Genomic DNA, 19,290 nt, shown 5'->3' with positions numbered 1-19,290 from the left:
GGTGTTCAAGTCAATGGTTTTTAGTAGATCTATAGGGTCGTGCAACCATCACCGTAAGCCATTTAAGATTTTTTGGAAAATGTTTCTTTATTTTTGAGACAGAGACAGAGAGAGAGAGTGGAGGGGCAAAGAGAGAGGGAGACAGGCTCTGAAGCAGCAGAGCCCAACGTGGGGCTGAAACCCACAAAACCATGAGATTGTGACCCGAGCCGAAGTGAGACGCTTAATCAAACCAGCACCCCTCACTGTGAGACATTTTAGGACATTTGAACCATCTCCCCCCAACCCCATACCCATTGGCAGTCTCTCCTCTTCCCCCAATACTCCCCACCCCCAGATCTAAGCAACTCTTTTTTTTTTTTTTTTAACGTTTATTTATTTTTGAGACAGAGAGAGACAGAGCATGAACAGGGGAGGGGCAGAGAGAGAGGGAGACACAGAATCCGAAACAGGCTCCAGGCTCTGAGCTGTCAGCACAGAGCCCGACGCGGGGCTCGAACTCACAGACCGCGAGATCGTGACCTGAGCCGAAGTCGGACGCCTAACCGACCGAGCCACCCAGGCGCCCCTAAGCAACTCTTAATCTATTTTCTTTTTCTGTATATTTGCTGACTCTGGACACGTTGTGTAAAGGAACTAAAAGAATGCATGGTGTTTGGGGTTTTTTGGTGATTGGCTTCTTTTACTTAACATAGAGTCTTCAATATTCACCCATGTTGTAACATGAATCAGTACTTCATTACTTTTCATGACCAAATAATATCCCATTGTATGGATATACTACATTTTATTTATGTATTCACCAGTTGATGGACATTTGGGTTCTTTCCACTTTGGGGCCATTATGAAAAATACTGCTCCAACCATCGTTGTACAAGTTTTTGTGTAGGCCCACGTTTTCATTTCTCTTGAGGAGGACTTCATCTTCCCAGAGTTTGGCTCTCCCACCTATAAAACGAGAGGGAATTCATTCCATTAGAATCGCAAGGCTGTCCAGGTGTACTTGTTTATGATTAATACGGAGTTCTCCAGCTGAGACTATGGTTCTCCTCATGTAACCAGACCCACACACACTCACACACACAATTACCAACACGGCCATCAGACACATAACATAGCCACAAAGGCACAGGTGCACCCAAGGCAGCCTAGACCCCTTCAGGGACTTGGTCCTGAGTTTGGGGCCTAGAGAAAAAAACAGAAATGCAGTCAGAGAGATTGTGATAGCCACAGGGAACATTGTCCTGACTCAAGGAGGGTCCTTTCATGGTGAAGGGGGTAAAGTATGGCACTGGGGAGGAAGGGGTTTAGCCAACATGGTGGGCAAAAAGGCAGGGTGAAAGGGTGAGGTTAGCGATGGGTGACTGAGTGAGGATCCACTCTGAAGACCAGGACACTTGGGTGCCACTTCCCCAGCTGTTTCTGCCTTCTCCTCTCCCCACCCATGTTACCCTTTGTCTCCTTGTTCCTTCTCCCAGAGGTAACGTGACTCTTCCCCCCTCCCCAACAAGCTAAGGAGACAAAGGGGATCCTTTTCCAGGATAATTAAGCTTCAAAGTCAGCAGCTCCTCCCAGGAAACTGATCAGGTTTGCCCTGAGAGAGCCCTTTAGTGCGGGAGGGATGGCGAAGGGAGGGGAGACAGGGACAGACAGACAAGACCAGGAGACAGGAAAGTGAACTCAGACACCACTGAGCTGACACTCATTCTTATGACCTTGCACTGTCTGTCAGGAAAGTTTGATCTTTAATTCTCCTTCTTAGGAGAGGGATTTTTGGAGTTGTGACCCGATTAGCTACAGACCCCAAAACACTGTCTCCCCACAATCACAGAAGTCCTGGGTATGGATGAGTGAAAATATCTGAGTGTGCATGTATCCATGTGTGGATGCCCACCGATATTATGGACGTGTGTTTATGGAGCTGTTGTGTATCAGTGTGTAAGTGTGTGAGCGCCTGTCTGTCCCCAACCCTCTCGGCCCCCACCCCCACCCATGCCCCCTGCAGAAGGCTCACTGTGCGGCCTCAGCGGAGTTTCTAACCTGGAGTGATCGCTTTCCTGATTTGCCACTTTAGTACTCTTGTTAATGAATTTTTAATCTTCTTAATGACATTAAACACGGAAAGTAATTAAGGAAAACAAGTTTGAAACTGCTGACTTCAACCCTTTATTCACAACTATTTAATGTAGAATTAATTTGATTTTGCCCATTATTCAAATGAACGCGCTACCTTCTCCTCGGCCCCAGGCCTGTCCCCTTGCCCCCTCCCCACATGCCCAGGGACCCCCTCTCTCGCCACCACCCAGTTATCACTGACCCTAGTGGGTGAGGGTTTCCGTGTGACATGTCTGTGCTTGGGGCCTGGGTGTGAGGCCTGAGCCCAACTCCTGGAGGGTAAGGATCAAAGAACGGCCTCTCTGGGTTGGGAGACAGCACAAGGAAGGTGGGGGTGGGGCTGAAGATCTGAGGCTGGAATGATGCAGACCCTTCCATCTCGGATTTCCCACCTAGACGCTCATCATCAGCCCTAGGTCCCACCTATGCACTCAAATGCTTGGTTGTTGGGGACATTCAGATCACAGGGATTTGGTATTAGACTATTTAAATCTATAGACCTCAAGATAGTCAGGTATCTGGAGGCTCAAATGCTGAGGTCCCATGAAGTCCAATTTCAGACCATTTTTCAAAATTTCACTTTTATAATTGCAGAGAAAGAAGCTTCTCTCCCTAAACCCTGAGCCTTGGGCCACTATCTGGGTAAGGCTAAAATGGGCAGGTCATAGCTGTTTGAAACTGGTCCTGGGTGGAGAAACCAGGCCCCGAGCAGTCAGCCAGTCCAAGCCTAAGTGGGTTTTGGCCTCCACCTTCTGGAAGGTGTCTTTTCTTTCTTTCTTCTATTTTTTTAAAATGTTTATTTTTTGAGAAGTGGGGGGAGGGGCAGAGAAAGAGGGAGACACAGAATCCAAAGCAGGCTCCAGGTTCCAAGCTGTCAGCACAGAGCCCGATGCGGGGCTTGAACTCACGAACTGTGAGATCATGACCTGAGCCGAAGTCAGCCAACTGAGCCACCCAGGCGTCCCCTGGAAGGGATCTTTAAGGGGACTCTGACCCTTGGATGAGAGGAAAGACAGGGTCCATATGAGCCCTGGGGGCACTCAGGTCCTGGGCTTCAATGTCCTCACAGCTGGGGGTAGCTGGGCTAAGGCTATAGTAGGTCACCCCCCCAGCCTCCTGACTCCTGCCCCCAAAAGGCCACCTCCTTTACCCTTGGGTCCCAGATATTGTTTTGTGTGTGTGTCATACCTGTATAGTGGTGAGAAAGGAAGGTTTGGGGTGGACACGACCCTAGGAGGCAGCTGAGGGAGGGGAAAAATCTCAGCATGTGCCCTTAGGCAGATATGCCATAAATCCTGGCTCTGGACCTCCTCTGGACTTTGGATAAGCTCTGACCTCTCCTCTCCCCCTCTCTGAAGTGGGGAGACCGACTCTTACCTCAAGTTGTTACAAAGATTAAGTGAGATGTCATGGTGACCTTACCATTAGCTCCTGGCAGTTCCAAAAACATGCCAGAGAAGGAAAACTGAGGGGTTCAGGGGCTAGGAACCAAAAGAGGGTCGTAGGAAGCCATGGATTTGCCCAGATATACTGAGGGTAGAGAGGGGAGCTAGCATCTGGGAGCTTCCTCCCTTTTATCCCTTCAACAACACTGGAATTTTTCCTTGGCTTCATTCCCCTGAGTTATATCACCAAGGGGGGCTTTCTCTCTTCCCCCCTCTCCCTTACCCCTTCCTCTTGCCTCTTCTCTCCAAACAAGCCTCCCCCAAGCCACTCCACTCATCTCAGCTCCTGGGAGCAACTAGTCCTCCCACCCCCACCCACCCCCCCGGCCCCTATCACTGCACTGAGCCATGACTGGGCCTGAGCTGAGGCGGGAGTCTCGCGCCCCTTCCTCCCATTCCAGGGACTTTATGGGCTGAGACGCTGCCGGCTTGCTCACTTCTCCCTCTCTCCTGCGTCTCTCTCCATCATTCTCCATGTTTCTTTCCCCCTCTTTCTTTCCTCCCTTGCCGTGGCCGGCCTTTCTCTCATCTGTCTGTCTCTCCCTATCTCTGTGTGTTTCCACCTCTCTCAGTTCTCTTTCTTCAGAGACCAGGGATTCTAGAACATTTCCAGCTACAACTGTCCAGGGCACACTCTCAAGAAAGGAAAGCTGACCGGGGGTACTGGGAGGACCCCACCTCGAGTGTGCCCCACTTCCCCTTCTTGCTGACATCCTACGAAGGACCAGGAGGAAGAGGACCTGATCAATGTAGCACACTCACACCACCCTCCCACACCTCCTCCCCACCCCGACCCTCTCACACTCAAAACCCTCTCACAAAGACCCACACACTCTCTCACACCCACACGACAAACTTGCACCTCACTCACACACAGACACAAGTGTGAGCAGGCACAGATACACACGGACGCAGATGCACACTCGCACACAGAGCCCCCCCCCCCCCACAGATGCGTATGCGCACACACACATACACACGCAGAGATCCCACAGGCGCCCAAAAGCACAGGGCAATGATTAATGTCCCCTCAGAAAAAGAAATTATATCGAATAAATTAAACTACTGTGGCAGCAAATTGAAAAATAAGGATGTAAATGAGGTTTGAATACTTAATATCGAAGACAAGGGGGGGGAACAAAAAGGGATCGCTGGGTCCCCTGAGAGGGGAAGAGGATGTTCCCTCCTGCTCCCCGGTTCAAATCTGGCTCCTGTCCAGAGACCTCAGAGCTGGGGGCTGGGGTAGTACGGGGCTTCAGTCAGCACTGGGGACCCTCTCTTTGGTGGCCATGGCAGAGAGTCCCAGAGCCCCTAGAAAGACCCAGAGAGGGAGGATGAGGAAGAGGTGATGTAACCACCTGGTAGCATGTCATATCTCACCCCTGACAGACCCCAACACACAAGTGGGTACTTGCTTCCAGACCCAACACATGCTCCTTTGAAGGTCCACCCTGGCTTACTTGAGCTCACGACTCATCTCCCCCCAGATCCCCACACACCTCAAGACACCCAAACACATTTGATCACATATGCTTGCTCAGCCCTCAACTCAACGTCAAAGCTGCACACGTTCTCCGAACTCGCCTGCCTCATCGCCACCCCCAATATGTCCTAAACCCGCTTCGCACCCTGACCACACCACAGGCATTCTTCCCCCCCAAAAGCCCAGTGCCCACTGGGCACAGTCCTACCCACACCAAACACCCCAAACACACATCTGCACATACATGGGTTCACACACACAAACATAAACTCTTTCCTTGGAGCACATCGTGACATACTCCTGTCACACACACACACACACCCCTCTCTCTCTCTCTCTCTCTCTCTCTCTCTCTCTCTCTCTCTCTCTCTCTCACACACACACACACACACACACACACACACACACACACACACACGGATGGTAATACCATCCCTGAGCCCCAACCCCTCAGAAATTGTGGGAAGGAGAGAGGCAGGGTTGGAAGAGCCTTCTCTTTCTCCCTAGGCTTTAAGGGAGTCCTCCGTGTATACACACACACACACACACACACACACACACACACACCCGGAGCACTTCCAGCCAGCCTCCATCTTTCCATTTCTCTCTGCCTCCCTCTCTGGCGCTGTCTCAGTTTCCCTCACTTTGCCTGTCAAGTGCTTTTTCCCTGTCGCCTTTGTCTCGGACACCCCAATATGTCCTGCCCCCCTCCTCCCCGTCGGTCGCCAGGCCCTGAGCCGCCACCCGCACCCCCACCCTGCGGCACCCCCGCCCCTCCCCCTCCTCCGCGGCTCTCGCTGTCGTCTCTGTTCATATATATTTAGTATTTATTTACAAGGCTGGGTTTTTTCCCTGGGCGGGAAGCCAGCCGTGCACAGAAATCCTTAAGATGCTATAAAGCTGGTGAGGTATAAAATGGAAAGTGGTTAGTGCGCTGTTTGGAGATATCTCACCGGCGGCCGGGGGCCCGCGCCGCCCAGCCGCCCGCTGTAAATCTCCCGGAGTTTAGCGCGCTTGTTTGTATCAGGCCGCGAGGGGAGGGACCGGCCGCCGGGGCGGGGGGCCGGCGGGAGGGGGCGCCCCCCAGCGCCGGGGACCTCTCGGGAGAGGGCGCTCCCTCTTGCAATGGAGGTGGGTGAAGGGGGGCTGGGAAGCCGCCTTTTGGGAAACAGAGGCTCCTCGGCTGTCCCTCTTCTGAACTCCGCCTAATCTCACAGGGGGACGGAGAGAAAACGTGGGGCCCAGAGCTCCCCCCACCCCGCCCCAACCCCAGCGCGCGCGGGACGGAGACCCCACAATACCCCCCACCACCTGTGAGCCTCCTCCCCAGGAGCTTCACTTCCCCGCCCCTTCTCCGAGGGCCTGTGGTCTGTGGTCTGGGGAGGGAGCAGATGACCCCCGCCCCCTGCCAGGAAGAGTTTGGGGCAGGAGACCAAGGTTCCTCCCTGCAGAGCTAGGGCCTCTCACACTTTATTTCACTCCCCTGAGCAGCAGTTGCCTCTCCCTTGCAGGGTCCTGATAGCTCCTACCCCAAGGGCTGAAGGGAAGATGAAATGAATCAATGCAGCTGAAGGATTTAGCACCGTGCCTGGTACATAGTAGATGCTCAGTGAATGCCGACTGTGTGATTTGTGCCAATCTGCCCAGCACTTTGTTCATCCGTGTGTTTAGCTAGTTGCTCATTTACTCATTTATTTTGTCAACTATTCACAGCACCCATCCACCCATCCATTCAGCAGCTTCAAGCTGTGTGGTTCTGGCCTCTGTGGTGGAGAATTCTGCAGAAGGCAACAGACCTCCCAGGGGAGCTCCAGTTGGGATGGGGCACTAAGATCTACACCAAGAGGGTAAAAGAGCCACTTCTGGATTAAGTAGCATTTCAGGGCAGCTTGGAGGAAAGGGCTCACCCCACCCATCAGCATGACATCCCTGTCCGCAGTCCCTGGTGGAGCCCTTTGACTTCCTGTGGCCTGAAAGTTCCAGGAGGAGTGAAGGAGCAACTAGACTGTGAACTTCCAGAGGGCAGGCCTCATCCCCCACTCGTCCCGCCCCCAACCCCAGCAGAGCCTGGAGCCAGCTCTCAAGAGCTGTCAGTAAGTGCCCTTTGATTGATGAGTTGGGAAGGCTGAACTCTGCCACACTCCTCTCTCTCTTTAGAGCGGTGACACACCTGTCATATAACCTGCACACGCATGTCCCAGCTCACCTGGACACATGTCAGGAGGGCCAGGAGTAATGACTGGGAAATTTTAGGTGGTCACTGCCCAGAAATGGAGGCTCAGAAGAGCCAAGTCTGTGTCACACAGTCATGTCCAAGCCAGTCTTTCTGTATTGGTTCATTCATTCCATCATTCATTCACTCATTCATTTATTTATTCAACAGGCGTTTACTGAGCCTCCTGGGCCAGGGGCTGAGGACGATTCAAATGAACGTTACTTAGGCCTGGCTCTCAAGAGGTTTATAGTCCAGGACAGCTGTAGGGCAAACATTCCAGTAATGACTATTGGGAAAATAAGAGCCAAGAAAGCTGTAGAGGACTAGAAATTTCACAGGGAAGAGAAACCACTGCTGGTGGTGGTGGTGAACAACAACAACAACAACAACAACAAAACCAGCAGGCACCTTGCTAAGCAATTTATAGGGAGTATTCAGAAGATGGCTTTACTTGAATCAGGTCTTGCAGAAAATTAGGATATTGATGGGCAGAGATAAGCTGGGTGTTGGGCAGTGATACCATCCCAGAAGGACAGCATCGCAGGCAGAAGAGGAGAATGGACCAGCCCACAGAGGTGGGAAGTTGCTGGGTGGGGAGTGTGCAAGGGAACCACTCAGAGTCCAATTTGGCTGGCAAGTATGAGCATGAAGGAGAGTAATGGGAAATCTTGGAGAGAGGGGGAGGAAGGGGCCAGGTCACAAAGGGCCATGAATATAGGAGTCAGGAGTTTGTACTTTATTTAGTATGCAGTGGGGAACCATTGAAGGTTTTTGAGCAGGAGAGTGGCACGATCAGAGCTGTGCTTTAGGAAAATGAATCTGGCAGCAGTGTCTAGAACAATCGGAGACATGGAACTCAGAGGCAGAGAGCCCCGCTGGGAGAAAGAAGCCACACTTGGAGACTTGGTGCATGGCTTGCACTCAACAGGGTTTGTTGGTTGAAGTGAAGAGGCTTGGGAGAGCTGTGACAAGGGCCTTCCTGGAGACAGTGGTGATGGCGAGGCAAAGATGGGTACCAAAGAAATAAGGAAGCATCTCTGAATTTGTACCCTAATTGAAAGTAGAGATGAGGACGGCAGGGGACTAGGGGCTCCAAGGCTTCTGTGAGGGTAAGTGGGTGGGCAACAGGGCTACCAACAAAGTGGGGAGTCACATGCTGTTGCTGGCTTTAGGAGAGGCATGCAGGCTGCTTTTTGAGTATGAGCCTTGCGCTGCCTGGGTTGTGGTTTTGGATCTCAAGAGAAGCTTGGGGGTTAGAGATCAGTGCTCCCATTACCTGCTCGGGGGTGACAGCTGCAAGTTCCCAAGTGACTAAGATCTCCTGAGAGACTGGAGAGAACAGTGGAGAGCTTTGCACTGTGGCTACATTTGGGAGAGACTGTAGGGGAAGAAAGAGACAGAGAAGGAGGGTTAGAGACGCCGGAGGAGAGTGCAGTGGACAAGGCAGCCAGGAGATGAGTAGTTCTCCTCGAGTGACTGGTATTCCAAGGCTTCCCAGGGGATGGGGCCTGAGAATCAGAAGTGGGGCCTGGTGGTCAAGAGGTTGGACGGGAGGCCGGGAGCAACCTTGTCGGGGGAGAAGTGAGGCTGGAGGGTGCTCCTGGGAGCAAGGGCTACTCCGGGGCACAGCATGCAGGGTAGTCTATCACCTGCCCACTGCTCACACCAAGCCCCCAGATTTGAGGTTTCACCAGAGGCCCTCTTGTCCCTCTCCTGGATGGAGCAAAGGTGGGAGTCAATGGGCAGGAAAGTGGGAGCCACTGGGACCGAATGCCCCCTGACTTGGGATTCCTGAGACCCTTAGATCTCAGCATACTCAGGGGTTTCTAAGGTTCATGCTGTTTACTTGGCTACAAACCACACAGCCATGCTCTTCTTTTTGATGTAGGTGACACCCTCGTCGGGTCATCCCCTGGACAGGGTTGACCACCCTCTTCCTTGGCACTAGAGCGCACTCTGTTCCACAGCTGGCTACCTCTATCTTGGGCCATACCCCAGCACCTGGGCCAGCGATGCCCAGGTCCCCCAGCATCCCCGGAACCGTGGGGTTTAGGAAGTAGAGGGGACAGGACCCAGAACCTCATTTCCCATTTAGGAGGAGCAAAGCATGGGAGGTGGTGTGGGCCCCCACCCTCCCGGAGGGGACCCGCAGTCCTAAATGCCCCCGCGCCTTCTCCATATTGTGGGAAAAGCTGCTGCATCCATCACTGTCAGGCGCCGAGTTTGAATAAATTTGAATGCACTGAGCCGTGGGCTGCAGTTTCTATAATATCACTTTCCAGTTTGAATATTTCACTTACTTTTTTTTTTTGAATTTCTTTTTATCCAACAGTTTCTCCTCCTTTTCATCTCCCCCCGCTGCAGCCGAGCTCTGGATGTAGAGAGAGGACAGTGCCTTGAGGGTGTCTGAGATGGGAAGAGACTAGGCCTTTAGTAGCTTTGGCATCTCTGTCCTCCCGCCCGCCACCCTCACCCAACACATGTGCTCCCTGGGCCAGGAGCTCCATCTCCCCACTATTTGTATAGATGGAGAAACAGTAGTTGGAGCATGAGCCACCCTTGAACTCCCACCCTTCTCTATGGGCAGACCAAGTGTGCCAGCGTTCTGCTTCCTCCCTACAGGGACCTTAACCCCTCACCTACTGACCCTCCATCATATGCGGGTGTGTGTGTGTGTGCACGTGCGTGCACGCGCGCACACACACACACACACACACTCCCTCAGATATATTAACTTGTACCTAAACGCTAATGGCAGCTTGCAATTTCCCACTAGGAAGCTTGCTCCTAAGTCCCTCCGGCCACTGTCCTGCCTTCCCCTATAAATGAGGACCCCTGGCTATGGATTCCTTCTCCATCTCCCTGTATCTCTTCACTCTCCATCCATCAGTGTGGTGTCAGTACAGCCATGCCTCCGGATAGGGGCTGCTGGGAGGGAGAAAGGAATAGAGTCCTGGCAATGCATTCCAGAGAACTATCTCCCAACAAGCCCCATGATTTGCTGGACTATGGTTAGTGCCATCCCCACTCCTTGCCCACAGCTCAGGGACCAGGAACAACTGAGGTGCAAGGAGGGAAAGAGACCATCCTCAAATAAAATGAGTCAGGATTGCATTCAAGCTTGGGTCCAGATAGGGATGGGGAAGTGAGCAGATTGAGAAGGGTATTCTGGGGACCCTCTGAGTCTGTATTTTTCTATGGCAGCATCTGGTCACACTGCCCCTTGGACCATACATAAGGTACCCTGGCTACATAGATAATCTCGAGAGGGCAGTGACCATCCAGGAGGCCCAGTGATACTGACATCAATGAGGACATTCTGCTTTATGGGCACACTAAGTGGCTAGAGGGCCACTGAGTGCCCCAACCATCTAAAAAGGACCCACATTGGCCATCTCCCATGGAAACATTATTCATAGAGCACATGCTCCTCTTTCCTGCCAGAAATGGCACTTCCTTTGGCTACTAATAGTCCCCCAACTATGCCTACATCTGTCACATAGTAGGTATGTATTGGGGGTTATGTATGAGGGGAAGCAGGAAGCAGAAAGCTTCCGTGAATCTCTGACTTCTGGAGGCAATGCACAGCTCCCCACTCTGTGCCTGGTCCTGTGTGCTTATAGTTAGTGGAAAAGGCAGGATACAGGGAAGAAATGGTCAGACTTTGGGAGCACAAGATGTGACTGGGGAGGTGAAATTATCATTCAGAGTAATATTTATTTCTACTTTACATTTTGCTATGCTCAAAAAGGGTTTGAGCAGATTTAGGACACACACACACACACACACACACACACACACACACACACCCCAAAACAGTTTAGAAAAAGAGAGAGGACAACTGGAAATCATCTGAAGGCAGGAGAAAGATAAATGGAGCGAGGTCTTGTGGGAGGAGTGTCGGCAGTCAGCGCGGCCATCGCCAGATGGGGGCCTGTGTTGTAACTGTCCACCTCTCGAGGAGCTCACCTGTGTGGGTTCAGGTAGTCAGGGAAGGCTTTCTGGAGGAGGTGGAACCAGTCCAGGGACTCGACAGATGGCAGAACAAGGCGGATTGGTGGTCCAGCGGCAGGACTGGAGGAAGGAAAGTCGGAGACCAGGAGCTGAACTTGTGGCAAGTGTTGGTCAGGGAGGGGTTGGCAATGGGAGCAGTGAGTTTGAGGGACAGTGAGCAGGTGGCAGAGATACAATATGTCCAGGGGACAGTAAAGAGAGGAGAGTCGCTGTGAGCCATTGATAGGAGGTGGGGTGGTCAGTGTACTGAGAGGATTTAGGAGGTGCCCCAGACTAGCTTGGCCTCACCTCAATATTTCTTAATTCTAATACAGGCCTCTCAGGCCCCTCTTCCTGCAGCCCCTCTCTCCACCCCCATGAGCTGAAACTCAGCACCCAGCAAAGACAGCCCTCACCAATGGAGGGTTGGCTATACCAAACAGCACCCCCTCCCCAGAAGGAGGCACAGACCCCTACGAGGGCGGAAGCCTGAGCCTCCCCTCCCCCAGTGTGCCTGGGCTGGCCCCGTGGCGGGAGGGGTGCGGTGTGAAGGGAGAGGCTCTCCTGCCGCACCATGACAGATGATTGACTCGAAACAATATCTAAGGCGATCAGGATAAAGTGCTGGCCATTTCAAGGCTCAGCAGAATTCAGATTCTAATTAGACTTCTCACCACATTCCAAATAAAAATGGTTCCCCTGGTATCCTCTTTGCCTATCAGGTGTCTCTCCCTGATCGCTGGAACAAAACGCATAAAGAAAGTGATTAAAGCCATAACAAAGGCATAAAATTGGAATTATCGCTGCCACCACATCTGGGAGCATGGAGTGTCACCACACCGCCCCCTCCTCCCCAAACCTGCACACACACAGAGATGCTGTCCCACCCCAGCTCCTGGCTGGGCACCCTGCAATGATAGCCATCAGATAGGTGAGGAGCTGGAGGGAGGAGTGTTCAGGGGAAGGGGTGGAACTGGGAGGTGGGGGGCGGGGGTCCAAGGAGCCAGAGACTGGAGATTAGGAGGGAGTAAACTGGGCAAATGAAGGGCTCCAGGCCTGGGGAGCAAGGAGTGAGTGGTCCAAGGAGTGAGGGATGGGCAGACAATGGTCACTGTTTCAAGTGTCTAAATATTTGCCAGTAGAGAGGGCCCTTGGGGCTCTTGCCTTGATGACCTCACCACCCCCAGGACATATACGCTCATGTGCACACATTGTAATCAGGGCTCACAATGCGCTATCAATTGTTTCATGCCTTGCACGTGTTGTCCATCTCTGTTGGGAGATACCTCAAGTCCCCCAGCTGACCCACTGCCCAAGCCACTGGACCCAGTGCTGGTTTCCAGTTCTCTTTCCCCACCTGCGTCCAACAGAGGGCACCCACCTATAGAGACTACTAAGTCCCCATTGGTCCCTAGCATGTGTGTGCACAGCCAGCCTGCAGTCCAGAGACCCCAGTCCCCTGCACTGCACATTTGCACACATGCACACACGCACACATGTACCATGCCTATAACAATACCCTCACACAGTACACCACATTCTGGGAATTTAGCAAAGGCCCCCATCTCTTTGGGGCCCTGGCCTCTCTAGCTCTTCTGCCTCCCCTCCTGCAGCCCCTGTCTGCCCCTCACAGCTAGCCTGGTACCTGGTATGGGGCAGCCTTGTTCCCTGCGTGGGGTGGGTAGGCAGGCGGGAGGTCCAGAGGAGGGTGAGGGAGTGGGAGCGGGGCTCTGAGCGGGGACGATATAAAATTAAAAGGTAAAAAGCAGGAACGCAAATGGAGGGTGCTTTCAGCTTTCACATTATTAATGACTCTTCAAAAAATCGGCGAGTTTTCCAATCTTCTCTGAGAAGCGCTTGAAGGAGCTCACAGATGAAACTGACCTTCAAAATGTTCTTTGGTCTTTAGTTAAGAAATTCGCTCGCCATTATGGCATCATTAGGGAAACAAGGATAAAATTACTCCATGGTTAATGACCTATAGTATCTCCCCACCAAAATTTGTTTCAGATCTAATAAAACTGTGCTTAACACACTCGGATGAGTTATGAGGACTGTTCTGCAGGGTATTAAAATGTGGAAAATAGATTTTCCGAAGCTGGGGGGACTGGACTTTTTGAATCAGATAGCAGAATGGAATTTTCTGGGCAATAAATTCTTCCATGTCTCAATTTCATCTCGCGCTCTCTCTCTCCTGCCTGCCTCTGCCCCTCTCTCTCTCCCTCACTCTCTCTCTCCCCCACTCTCTGTCTCCCTCTCTCTGTCTTTCATCTTTTCCTAAAATACTGAAGCAACACAGAAACCTTTCCAATTTGAAGCCTACATAAACTTTGAAAAAAGCAGAGTGACAAAGGCCGTCTGTGTGTGGTCTTGGGAGCCTGCGTATGCATGCACGCGTATGTTTGTGGCTCCTGCCTGCCACACAAGAGTGGAAGCAACTCTCTCCATCACTTCACCCAGTGCCTCTCTATACACCCAAGGTGGGACTGACACCCTCCATTTCTCTATTGCCGGCCAAGCTGCCAGATCTCACCCTCTGTACCGAAATCACAGGGCACGCCCAAGCTAATAACCCTTCCTAGTGTCTCCCCCATCCGCCCCCGCCCAGGGCCACCATACACACCAATGCCAGGAGTCAGCCTATGAGAACACACCTGCCCTGTCCACCCCAAACTTCTCAGGGATGGGAGGGGGGCTGCACTGGCCTTGCAGAGCTGCCCTGTTTTGCACACGTGCGTGCACATCAGCACATGCTAGCCTTCTTGGTGAGGCACACCCAGATGCCCCAGCCAGCCAGGCTGGAGGCTGAGACCCAAGCCCCGGCCCAAGCACTGGCCGAAGGTTTTCGGGGGCTGGAGACTGCCGCGGAGAGAGGTGGCTGGCGAGGTAATGGCATTTTGCTCTCTTTAAACTTTAATCTTTCCTATTAATTCCCTGCAACTGGAGAATGTGTGAGAGTTAATGTTCCGTGAACGTGTTTCGCACTCGGCAGTCTCTTCGAGCTAATTACCTTCAGGTGCTAAATGGAGGGAAATTGCAATCCATTTGGATGTGAAAAAATTTCGCCTTCCCGTCCCCTGTGAGACATCCTTTTTCCTGAGTGCTGCAGAAAGAATGCTCTCTGGGTGGGAGTTTTTTTCCTAATGTTTTTTTTCTTCGGCCCCTTCCCCCGCCCCCTTTCTCCAAGAGTCTGGGTTTTGCAGGACGGTGGTGGTTGGAGACTGGAGGAGACCTGGGCCTTGGCACAAGGTCCAAGTCTGGGGTGGAGGCCAGGTGGGGAGGGACTTACAAGCAGGGGAGATGCCCAGCCTGAGAATCCAGCCCTTGCCCCTTAGAGGCCTTGGAGTGGAAGTGTATTTACACGCTTAATAACACGCTTATTACCAGTGTTTCTCAGCTGCTAGGTTTTGAATACAGATATAATAGAATTTTACAAGCCACATAAAAGCTGTCCTTCTCCTGGACCCTGAACTGGGGTGTCTGGCAGGGCGGAGGACAGGGAATGGCAAATGGAGATGAGGAAGGGGCTTGAGGAAGGAGAGAATGGAAATGGATCAGAGAACTGGACAGAGAAGAGAGGAGAATGGTGTGGGAGGGAGATGGGCAGGGGGGTTGAGGGGGAGATGGGTAGGAGCTCTGTCTCCATCCCAGAGAACTGGCACCAAGGAGAAAGGCATGAAGGCCAGGAAGGTCAGCTCCCGAAGCCTCTTAGGTCTTGGCACAGCACACTCACCTTAGTGACACGCCCATCCCTCCAGCCCCATCCTTGACCTCTGATCTCAGACCTCAACCTCACCCAAGCCTCACAAAAAGAGACATCTAATTTTACCTCCTCCCTCTGCCTTGGATCCAACCTACTAGTCTTTACAAATCCCATTTCTTAACCTAGGTTGGGGCAGGGAGCTGTCCAGGTGTAATATGTTGCTTCCACCCAACAGGGAACAGTCTGGTTTAAGACACACAAGACAGAGCCCCTCACCCCCTAAGTAAATAGCACTCCATTTGAAAGAGGGTTTGGCCCCCCATGATGGCCTGGGGTTTTACCCTCCACTTGGAATTCTTTCTCTGGTCTCAACCTGTGTACTACTTGTGAGGGAACAACCATTCTAACACTGAAGAGCCTTCTTTGGGAGAATATACTGGGAAAATATTGGAGTGACTTGGGTTTACTTATTTGTTAAAAGTTATTCTGAAGGGTTTCAAATATAAATATACATAGATACATAGATAGGTAGATAGATTTAAATGTTTATTTATTCATTTATTTAGAAAGAAAGCATGGTGCACGGGCGGGGGAGGGGCAGAGAGAGAGAGAGAGAGAGAGGGAGAGAGAGAATCCCTCTGCTATCAGCACAGAGCCTGATGTGGAGTTCAAACTCAGGAACCATGAGATCATGACCTGAGGCAAAATCAAGAGTGAGATGCTCAACCAGTTGAGCCACCCAGACGTCCCTTAAAAGATCTTTCTACCTATCAACTAGTTTCAATAATTATCAACATAGGGCCAATCTTATTTCTTCTATCTGCCAGGACTATTTGGACACAGACATCAAATCACCTCACCTGTCGATAATTTAACATGCATTTCTAAAAGTTAAGGACACTTTTAGCATTACCTCAATAGCATTATCTCACTTAAATAAAAATTAACTATAATTCCTTACTCTCATCAAATATCTATTCAGTTCTATAGGCTACACTTTCTTTTTAAATTGTTGAAAATTTCTTTAAAAAAATTTATTAATGTTTATTTTGTTTTTGAAAGAGGTGGGGGAGGGGCAGAGAGAGAGGACAGACAGAATCCCAAGCAGCCTCTGCACTATCAGCACAGAGCCTGTCACGGGTGAGATCATGACCTAAGCAGAGATCAAGAGCTTGATACTCAACCATCTGAGCCACGCAGGCACTCCTAGGCTATACTTTCTTTCCTCTTCTTGCAATTTATTTATTGAAGAAACTGTGGGCCATTTGTTCTATGGAATTTCCTTCTTTCTGGATTTTGCTGATAGCACCCCTGTGGTATCATTTAACGTGTTTCTCTGTCCCTTTAAAATGGTAGATTCCAGAGTTGCTTGGCTTCAGATTTGATTTTTTGGCTAGAATATTTTACAGTTGGTGTGAACTTCCTATTGCATCACGTCAGGACCACATAATTCCTCGTCGTTTTTCTTTTTAAATATCAAGATTAATCAGTGGGCTCAGTTGCTGTCAGCTGGATCTATCCATTATAAAGTTCACGTTCAGCTTTTTTCCCTCCATCAGCTTTTCACTTAATGGTTTTAACAGCCATTTACTATCATTGACTAGATCCATTCTTTCATTAGGTGTTGTTGTATTTGTTTTGAAACTGCTTCTATTCTTCCAGCTTTTTATTTTGACAAATTTAAAACTGTACAGCAAAGTTCACTGTTGCAATGAATGCTCATATACTCTGATACAGATGAACAATTTGTAACTATTTCCACATTTGGTTTAACTCTCCCTTTCTTGTTCTAAAACACTTGTGTGTTAGTTGCTGACATAAATGACACTTCATCCCTAAATACTTCAGATATCTTTTAAGAACAAGGACATTCGTCTGTACTGCACAGTGTAATGATCACTTTCAGAAAATTTAACATTTGCCTGATAGATGAGTTCATATTCAAAACCCTTCTATTCTCCCAGTAATGTTCTTTATAACTGCCCCTCCCTCATCCCAATGTAAGATCTTTCATTGTATTTGTCTTTTTAATCTCCTTTATTCTGGAATAGTTCTCCAAGGTTTTGTTTTTGTTTTTTGTCTTTTATGAGTTTTGAAAAGTCCATGCAGCAGATTGTCCCTCAATTTGGATTTATCTAATGGTTTCCTCATGGTTAAATTCAGGCTAAACATTTTGGGCAGGAATACCATGTAGGTGATGTTTCCTTCTCAGTGCATCATATCAACAGGCATATGATATCAGTTTCTCTCATTATTTGTGATGATACGTTTAATCATTTTTAAGGTAGCATCATTCAAGATTCTCCATTGTAAAGGTGTCCTTTGCCCTCTCTGAGTAATACATTATGATGTAAGTAGGGGCAGGATTTGAGACTGTGAATATCCTGTCCTCTAAATATTTTTGATCCAGGGATTTTAGCATCCATTGATTATCTTGCTCGAATCAATTAATTATACCTTTAGTAGTTATAAGATGGTGAATTTTCTTTTTAAAAAAATTTTTAAATAATGTTTTAAAGTTTATTTATTGAGAGAGAGAGAGAGACAGAGACAGAGACAGAGACAGCGCAAGCAGGCTCTACACTGTCTATGCAGAGCCCTACGAGGGGACTGAACCCATGAACTGCGAGATCATGACCTGAGCCAAAGTTAAGAGTCAGATGCTTAACTGACTAAGCCACCCAGGCGCCCCTGGGTTCTAAGTTGACAGTTATTTTCCTTCAGAATTTTGAGGCTATAATTATTTATCTTCTGGTTTCCATTGCTCCTAATGAGAAGCCTGTTGCCTGATTGTCATTATGCTGCTAGCTTGTAAGATTTTTCTCTTAGATGTTCTGCAGAGTCACTAACAGTTTTAGGTGTAAATCTCTTTTTACTTATTCTGCTTGGGAATCCAGTTGTGTTCCTTCTTACTGAGAACTTTTTTTTTTTTTTTTTTTTTTTTTTTGCATTCAATACCAATTTGCCACCATTGAATCTTTATATTTCTTCTCTCTCTTTTCTCTCTGTTCTCTTCTTCTGGAATTTCTAATATCTCTATTGTACCTTCTCATTTTATTTCTCATGTCTTAACTTCTTCATATTTTCCATGACCGTAACTCTGTGAGAGGCATTTTGGGTACTTTCCAATTCGCTTTCCAATTTACTAATTCCTTCTTCAGCAGTGTTATCAACTGCTTAACCACTCCATTGAGTTGTTTTTATTTCAATATTTTATTTCTAGAAATTATTTTTTAATGTTTATTTATTTTGAGAGAGAGAGAGAGAGAGTGCAAGCAGGGGAGGAGCAGAGAGAGAGGGAGGAGAGAGAATCCAAAGCAGGCTCTGTGCTGTGAGCATGGAGCCCTATGTGGGGCTCAATCTAATGACCATGAAATCATGACCAAAGCCAAAACCAAGAGTTGGAGGCTTAACTGACTGAAGCACCAAGGCACCCCTGCTATGAGCATTTAAAGTATACAGCCAGTCTGTTCAGCTTTTGCCATTGTTCATCTGAATTTTGTTATTCGTGGATAACATATTCTTCAATCACCTTCAAGGATAAGTCATCATCTATAAGACCTATGTTGCTCAAAATGCAGGTTGCAATCCATTAGTGGGTCAGGAAATCAATTTAATGAAATAAAATAGAAAATAAAATACCAAGGTACATCACATATGTAAGTATAGGTACTGCTTACTGAAATTTTGTTTCAGAGGGGTGTGTTTATGTGTATATGCTGGGTCATCATGCAAAATATATTTCAGCCCGTGATTCAGGGTAGACATGTTTGAAGGTCACTGATTTGGACCTTTCTCTGAGACCCTACTCAACCTACTACCCACTTTTGGCAGGCCCACCTTCAAGAGCAAAGATTAATTGCAAGAAGATAAGCCTTAGGAAAACTCAAGGCCTATCTTCTCCATATAAAGTTCTTAGAGTACAACATCAATACCCTAGGGAGGAGGGCAGATCTCACAAGTTTCTATACTGCCCTGAATTAGAAGCCCCACAAATGGTCAAGGATACCCAGTGAATCACAGATATTCCCTGTGCCCCAGGACTCTGTACTTCAGCCTAATATCAACTCTCTGGGAAGGCCTTTCAGCTGATGTTTAGCAGGACTTTGAGACTCTTAAGTGCTGTTTCTCCAGGGTCTTGACCCCTAGACAGCTGCTTGAATGTGGCTCTCAAGGCCACCATAAAATAGCCACCTGGGAGAACACCTAGGCAATTACTCCCCTGCACTTAGCTCCCAGGGAAATTATCATCTGCGGAAGTCCCCTACACAGTATAGAAAGTAGAAGTGCCAGCTGTAAAGTCTTTACTTTGAGCATCAGCATTGTTATTGAGAAA

The 19,290-nt window shown here is 49.4% G+C and overlaps 1 long non-coding RNA gene across 1 annotated transcript; it reads right to left on the bottom strand.

Annotated features, from left to right (window-relative positions):
• Positions 1–654: 654 nt before the first annotated feature.
• Positions 655–17,883, bottom strand: LOC109272774 (uncharacterized). The gene is made up of 2 exons (XR_008424903.1): positions 8,535–17,883; positions 655–948 (listed from the first exon to the last, which is right to left on the bottom strand). It is a non-coding gene; the product is annotated as an uncharacterized LOC109272774 (long non-coding RNA).
• Positions 17,884–19,290: the final 1,407 nt, after the last annotated feature.

Source organism: Panthera pardus, unplaced genomic scaffold (assembly GCF_024362965.1).
Source record: "Panthera pardus isolate Hobbes unplaced genomic scaffold, ASM2436296v1 HiC_scaffold_22, whole genome shotgun sequence".
NCBI classification, from domain to species: Eukaryota; Metazoa; Chordata; class Mammalia; order Carnivora; family Felidae; genus Panthera; species Panthera pardus.
Note: the sequence above shows the minus strand (reverse complement) of the source record. Positions and strands in the feature narration are given on the sequence as shown.